The sequence below is a fragment of the Scyliorhinus torazame genome, chromosome 1 (assembly GCF_047496885.1).
Source record: "Scyliorhinus torazame isolate Kashiwa2021f chromosome 1, sScyTor2.1, whole genome shotgun sequence".
In the NCBI taxonomy this organism is placed as follows: Eukaryota; Metazoa; Chordata; class Chondrichthyes; order Carcharhiniformes; family Scyliorhinidae; genus Scyliorhinus; species Scyliorhinus torazame.
In genome coordinates this window covers 99,143,799-99,151,961 of record NC_092707.1, presented here as the reverse complement: position 1 = coordinate 99,151,961, position 8,163 = coordinate 99,143,799, and positions in this window count along the sequence as shown.

Below are 8,163 nucleotides of genomic sequence, written 5' to 3'. Positions count from 1 at the left end.
ACTCCACACAGTCAGAGACCCAGGGCCGGGATTGAAACTGGCCAGCTTCCCTTGCCCTAAATTCCACCAGTTGCTATTTAAATTCACCAGTACAAAGAAGGGAGGGGGCGACAATGAGTCTAGCTGGTGGTGGATGAAGAAACAAGAGATTTTATTCGCTCTGGGTGAAACCCAGCAGCAAACATGTCTGCCATATTTCCCCTCTAGCCCCTCTCGACTCCCTATTCTGAATGATAGAGCGCTGGAAAGGCCTTTGCACACAATACTCTTACAAGGTTATGGATGAGGGGCGGGATTCTCTGATAATCGGCGCGATGGCCCAAACCCGGCTCCAAAAACGACGCGAATCACTCCGGCGTCGGGCCCCCCGAAACGTCGCAAATTCTCCGGCCCAGAATGGGCTAGCAGCGGCATGACGCCATTCGCGACGGCATCACCTGTCACGGACACGCGGCGTCGCAGCACAAAAGATGCCCCCCCCCCACCGGAGACCCACCAAAATGGCCGCCCGCCGCACAGCGCCGAGGTTCCAGGAGCGGGACATCGAGGCGCTCCTGGACGCAGTGGAGCAGAGGAGGGAGGCCCTGTACCCCGGACACGGCCGCAGGGTCGCTCCACGCCTCAGCCGGCGCCTATGGAGGGAGGTGGCAGAGGCCGTCAGCACCGTGGTTGTAAAAGCAAGGACAGGCGTCCAGTGCCACAAGAAGGTCAATGACCTAGTCAGGGCAGCCAAGGTGAGTACCCCCCCACCTCCGATGTGCGGCACAGCCCGAGGTGCAACCGACATGGCTGCACTCACCCATGCAGCCTGCAGTGGCAGGATGGGTTGTGAACCTCTGCCAACATACACACAACCGCTGGTCCGCATGGATGTGTCTGCCTAACACTGTTGCCCTTTATCCCTGCCACATACCCGCCCCCCACAGGAGAAGCGCGCACACAACAACCGGGAGCGGAGAGGACCGGAGGGGGTCCACCTGAACTGCAACCACTCACCATCCATGAGGAGAGGGCCCTGGAACTTACAGGCGGACCCGAGGACCAGGAGGTTGCGGATGCAGAGGTCAGGGGCTCACCACCAAGTGAGCACTCCCACGGCCTGCCCCCCTTTTCCCCTCCCCCATATTACCCTTGCCCCGATCCCCGTCTGCGTGTCTAACCATGCATGCTGTATTGTGTATTGCAGGACCAAACGTCGAAGCACCCGTCCCCGTGGATGCCAACCGCTCCCAGGACGATCCAGGGCGGCCACGGGACAGGGAGCGAACCGGCCCATCAGGCATACCACACCCCCGGGGCGATCCAGGGTGGCCACGGGACAGGGAGTGACCCGGCCCATCAGGCATGCCACACCCCCGGGGCGATCCAGGGCGGCCACGGGACAGGGAGTGACCCGGCCCATCAGGCATACCACACCCCCGGGGCGATCCAGGACGGCCACGGGACAGGGAGCGACCCGGCCCATCAGGCATGCCACACCCCCGGGGCGATCCAGGGCGGCCACGGGACAGGGAGTGAACCGGCCCATCAGGCATACGACGCACCCCGGACGATCCAGGGCGGCCACGAGCCAGGGACAGACCCAGATCCGGCACCAGGGAGATGACGCCCCCGTCTCGTGCGAGTGCGGCGACGCCAGCGGGCCAGATCCAGTGACGAGGGGGGCAGCCACAGGTGACAAATATAAATTTCTTTACCCGTCAGTCTGGCCTCAATAAAAGTCGAGATGGATTTGCAGGTACAGCATTAGTTATTTTATTTGACTTGCAAGCCTGATTCATTTCACAGAGGCATAGGACACATCCAGTCTCCTACACCCCGGAAAGCGAATGAACAAGGAGACAAAGCGATTTCTGCAAATACATTCAAATGGTATCAAGTTTCACATACACGATTCCCATAGGTCATCCTATACCCCTCCTGACCTGGTCATACATTCTGATTGGCTCACTTCTCATCCCTTCCTCTGGCCCCCTTATTACCCAGCATCCTTTTCTCCTCCTTTGGTGGACACACCTCCTCCTTGCTTTGCCATGCGGTCTGAAATCCTTTGTCTGTGAACTCACCAGAATGAGACTGGCCTATCTCTACATTACAGTAACTAATATCTCTAAAGTAACTATTTTATATCACATTTGTCACAGGAACAGGCCCCCGTCGCAGCCGACCCAGGACACACCGACCCAGGACACACCAACTCAGGACACACCGACCCAGGTCACACCAACCCAGGACACACCAACCCAGGACACACCGACCCAGGACACACCAACCCAGGACACACCTACCCAGGACACACCAACCCAGGACACACCGACCCAGGACACACCAACCCAGGACACACCAACCCAGGACACACCGACCCAGGACACACCAACCCAGGACACACCAACCCAGGACACACCGACCCAGGACACACCAACCCAGGACACACCTATCCAGCACACACCTACCCAGGACACACCTACCCAGGACAAACCTACCCAGGAGACACCTACCCAGAACACATCTACCCAGGACACATCTACCTAGAACACATCTACCCATGACACATCTACCCAGAACACTGACGCACAGGACACTGATGCACAGAACACTGACGCACAGGACACTGACGCACAGGGGACGGATGGACAAGAACCACCACTCCAGGGGACCATGGACTTTGGGTCGGATGAGGAGCACGACACTACGCCACTGCTATCTCCTACACCCTCCACCATCACAGAGACACTCACCTCGGTTGGGCACTTTAGTGATGAGGCATTTGGTACACTAACTGGTGCATACAACACAGCCGTCCCGGTATAGCAGGTGGAGGCAGGAGCAGCCGAGTGGCCGGGCGGTCAGAGGGCAGCCTGGCGCAAGCAACCATCTGCCACCCAGATGGGTCCCGGGTTCCTGGAGTTACCACACCCACCCATAGAGCCGAGGCTGTCACGGACCCAGGGACGATCGAAGTGGGTAACGGCCAGCTTGCGGCGGCTGCAGACGCAGGTGGAGGAGTCCACCCGCATGCAGGAGCAGGGAGCCGGTCATGCGTGCCACCTAGGCCGAAACCGCGGTGGAGGCAATGGGTGTGACGGTGTCAGACATGGGGAACAGTATGCAAGGCCTGGTGCTTTCCGTGCAGGCGGCGTCTGTGGCCCAGGACATGGCTGCCCTCTCACAGGAAGCCATGAGCCAGCAGCAGATCGCAGAGGCGCTCACCGCCGTGGCCCAGTCTCAGCAGGCAATGGCCCAGTCTCAGGAGGCAATGGCCCAGTCTCAGCAGGCAATGGCCCAGTCTCAGCAGGAAATGGCCCAGTCTCAGCAGGCCATCGCTGAGGGCACGGCGCCATTGCCTAGGTGCTGGCCGGCGTCGCCCAGGCACAGACAGGGCTGGCCAACTCCCTGAGCTCCATGGCTGCAAACTTGCAGACCCTTGTTGATACCAGGGCGGGCTTCCAGGACTGGCAGCGCCAGGTGTCGGGGGGGGCGTCGGATGGTCGGTTCGTTCGCATCCCCGATCCATGTAGAGGCCCGGGGGCCATCGTGCACCCAAGGGAGGAGGAGGTGCTGGGGCCCGTCCCGGGTCCCACAGTAGGGGAGGTCCCGGAACACCGCGACACCTCTGACACCCCCCCTTCCGTCCCAGGTGCGCCTGGTGGGCAACGGGCAGGACAGGCTGGCAGCTCGCCATCCCAGTCGCCCGAGCCGCAGCCTGGCCCATCTAGGCTGGGACGCCGCAGAAAACGGCCGCCAAAGGGGTCCCGAGTCAGAGGGCAGGTATCACAGGAGTCCACCTCCAGTTCTGCTGTACCATCTGGGGAACCACCCAGACGTAGTCAAAGGGCCCGTAAGGCCAAACAATTAGACACTGAGTAAGTTCGCACGGGTGCAGGGCACAGATTAGTTATAGGGGCTAGGGCACGTGTATGAACTGTTTGTTATTAAAATCACTTTCACACTTACAGAAGCTGCCTTTGTGCTCTGTCCGAAGCGTGCGGGGGTGTGGTGTGAGGTGAACGCCAGTGTGTGTGTGAGGGGTGATAGAACGTCGGTCTCAGGTGAGTGTGCCCCCCTCCCCCCGAGTCGCCCGATGCGTGCGGGGATGTGGTGTGAGGTGAGCGCCAGTGGGTGTGTGAGGGGTGATAGAACCTCGGCCTCAGGTGAATGTGCCCCCTCTCCCCCCGAGTCACCCTCGCCATCCCCCCGGGCAGACGGCGGGACCGTGCGCTGCACTGTCACGGCCGCATGCAGGGACGGTCCAGGTGGAGGGTGGTACTGTGGCCATGGGTCAGGCATTGTCCAATGATGTAGAGCACGGAGCTCCATGGCCTGCAATAGACACGCCTCCACCAGCGACCGTGTGAGCCCGGCCTGTTGTGCTGCAGGTGGATGTACAATGGAGGGATGGTGTGCATGCGGGTGGGATGAGGGTGGTTGGTGGTGGGTGGGTGGGGGGGGTGAGGGTGGTGGTGGTGGGTCGGTAGGTGGGTTGAGGGTGGTTGGTGGTGGGTGGGTGGATGGGGTGAGGGTGGTCGGCCAGTGCCGTAGTGTGCAGTCTGTGCCCATACTTGGCGATTCCCACTCCTCCCTAGTATGTGAAGCTGGCGGCTATCAGCCTGTCCCGTGCCCGCTGGCCCAGCCGGTAAGGGTGGGCAGCCTCCCGCCCATGTACAGCCCATCTATCCTGACCATTGCCCCCATCCTCCTCATCTGGGGAGGTCTGCGCCTCGTCTTGCTTTTCCTCCCCTTCCTCCTCCTCTGCCTGCAGCTCATCGCCCCACTGCTGGGCTATGTTGTGCAGGACACAGCAGACCACAACGATGAGGCCGACCCTATCTGGCGGGTACTGGAGGGCCCCTCCAGAGCGGTCCAGGCACCTGAAACGCATCTTCAGCAGCCCAAAGCACCTCTCTATCACACCCCTGGTCGCTGCATGGGCATCATTGTAGCCGATCTCCGCGTCAGTCTGTGGCCTCCGTATAGGCGTCATCAGCCACGACCGCAATGGGTAACCCCTGTCGCCCAGCAACCAGCCCTTCAGCCGGGGTGTGGGGGGGGGGGCTGTGTCCCTCGAACATGGTGGGGATGAAAGACTGCGCCAATACGAATGAGTCATGTACACTGCCCGGGTACCGGGCGCAGACGTGCAGGATCATCATGCGGTGGTCACAGACCACCTGAATGTTCATGGAATAGGTCCCCTTCCTTTTCGTGAACATGGCCGTGTTATCCGCAGTTAACATAGAACATAGAACATTACAGCACAGTACAGGCCCTTCGGCCCTCGATGTTGCGCCGACCTGTGAAACCACTCTAAAGCCCATCTACACGATTCCCTTATCGTCCATATGTCTATCCAATGACCATTTGAATGCCCTTAGTGTTGGCGAGTCCACTACTGTTGCAAGCAGGGCATTCCACGCCCTTACTACTCTCTGAGTAAAGAACCTACCTCTGACATCTGTCTTATATCTACCTCCCATCAATTTAAAGCTATGTCCCCTCGTGCTAGACATCACCATCCGAGGAAAAAGGCTCTCACTGTCCACCCTATCCAATCCTCTGATCATCTTGTATGCCTCAATTAAGTCACCTCTTAACCTTCTCTCTAACGAAAACAGCCTCAACTCCCTCAGCTTTTCCTCATAAGATCTTCCCTCCACACCAGGCAACAAAGAACAAAGAACAAAGAAATGTACAGCACAGGAACAGGCCCTTCGGCCCTCCAAGCCCGTGCCGACCATGCTGCCCGACTAAGCTACAATCTTCTACACTTCCTGGGTCCGTATCCTTCTATTCCCATCCTATTCATATATTTGTCAAGATGCCCCTTAAATGTCCCTATCGTCCCTGCTTCCACTACCTCCTCCGGTAGCGAGTTCCAGGCACCCACTACCCTCTGCGTAAAAAACTTGCCTCGTACATCTACTCTAAACCTTGCCCCTCTCAACTTAAACCTGTGCCCCCTAGTAATTGACCCCTCTACCCTGGGGAAAAGCCTCTGACTATCCACTCTGTCTATGCCCCTCATAATTTTGTATACCTCTATCAGGTCTCCCCTCAACCTCCTTCGTTCCAGTGAGAACAAACCGAGTTTATTCAACCGCTCCTCATAGCTAATGCCCTCCATACCAGGCAACATTCTGGTAAATCTCTTCTGCACCCTCTCTAAAGCCTCCACATCCTTCTGGTAGTGTGGCGACCAGAATTGAACACTATACTCCAAGTGCGGCCTAACTAAGGTTCTATACAGCTGCAACATGATTTGCCAATTCTTATACTCAATGCCCCGGCCAATGAAGGTAAGCATGCCGTATGCCTTCTTGACTACCTTCTCCACCTGTGTTGCCCCTTTCAATGACCTGTGGACCTGTACTCCTAGATCTCTTTGACTTTCAATACTCTTGAGGGTTCTACCATTCACTGTATATTCCCTACCTGCATTAGACCTTCCAAAATGCATTACCTCACATTTGTCCGGATTAAACTCCATCTGCCATCTCTCCGCCCAAGTCTCCAGACAATCTAAATCCTGCTGTATCCTCCGACAGTCCTCATCGCTATCCGCAATTCCACCAACCTTTGTGTCGTCTGCAAACTTACTAATCAGACCAGTTACATTTTCCTCCAAATCATTTATATATACTACAAAGAGCAAAGGTCCCAGCACTGATCCCTGTGGAACACCACTGGTCACAGCCCTCCAATTAGAAAAGCATCCCTCCATTGCTACTCTCTGCCTTCTATGACCTAGCCAGTTCTGTATCCACCTTGCCAGCTCAGCCCTGATCCCGTGTGACTTCACCTTTTGTAATAGTCTACCATGAGGGACCTTGTCAAAGGCCTTACTGAAGTCCATATAGACAACATCTACTGCCCTACCTGCATCAATCATCTTAGTGACCTCCTCGAAAAACTCTATCAAGTTAGTGAGACATGACCTCCCCTTCACATAACCGTGCTGCCTCTCACTAATACGTCCATTTGCTTCCAAATGGGAGTAGATCCTGTCTCGAAGAATTCTCTCCAGTAATTTCCCTACCACTGAAGTAAGGCTCACCGGCCTGTAGTTCCCGGGATTATCCTTGCTACTCTTCTTAAACAGAGGAACAACATTGGCTATTCTCCAGTCCTCCGGGACATCCCCTGAAGACAGCGAGGATCCAAAGATTTCTGTCAAGGCCTCAGCAATTTCCTCTCCAGCCTCCTTCAGTATTCTGGGGTAGATCCCATCAGGCCCTGGGGACTTATCTACCTTAATATTTTTTAAGACACCCAACACCTCGTCTTTTTGGATCACAATGTGACCCAGGCTATCTACACCCCCTTCTCCAGACTCAACATCTACCAATTCCTTCTCTTTGGTGAATACTGAGGCAAAGTATTCATTTAGTACCTCGCCCATTTCCTCTGGCTCCACACATAGATTCCCTTGCCTATCCTTCAGTGGGCCAACCCTTTCCCAGGCTACCCTCTTGCTTTTTATGTATGTGTAAAAAGCCTTGGGATTTTCCTTAACCCTATTTGCCAATGACTTTTCGTGACCCCTTCTAGCCCTCCTGACTCCTTGCTTAAGTTCCTTCCTACTTTCCTTATATTCCACGCAGGCTTCGTCTGTTCCCAGCCTTTTAGCCCTGACAAATGCCTCCTTTTTCTTTTTGACGAGGCCTACAATATCACTCGTCATCCAAGGTTCCCGAAAATTGCCGTATTTATCTTTCTTCCTCACAGGAACATGCCGGTCCTGAATTCCTTTCAACTGACACTTGAAAGCCTCCCACATGTCAGATGTTGATTTGCCCTCAAACATCCGCCCCCAATCTATGTTCTTCAGTTCCCGCCTAATATTGTTATAATTAGCCTTCCCCCAATTTAGCACATTCATCCTCGGACCACTCTTATCCTTGTCCACCAATACTTTAAAACTTACTGAATTGTGGTCACTGTTACCGAAATGCTCCCCTACTGAAACATCTACCACCTGGCCGGGCTCATTCCCCAATACCAGGTCCAGTACCGCCCCTTCCCTCGTTGGACTGTCTACATATTGTTTTAAGAAGCCCTCCTGGATGCTCCTTACAAACTCCGCCCGTCTAAGCCCCTGGCACTAAGTGAGTCCCAGTCAATATTGGGGAAGTTGAAGTCTCCCATCACCACAACCCTGTTGTTTTT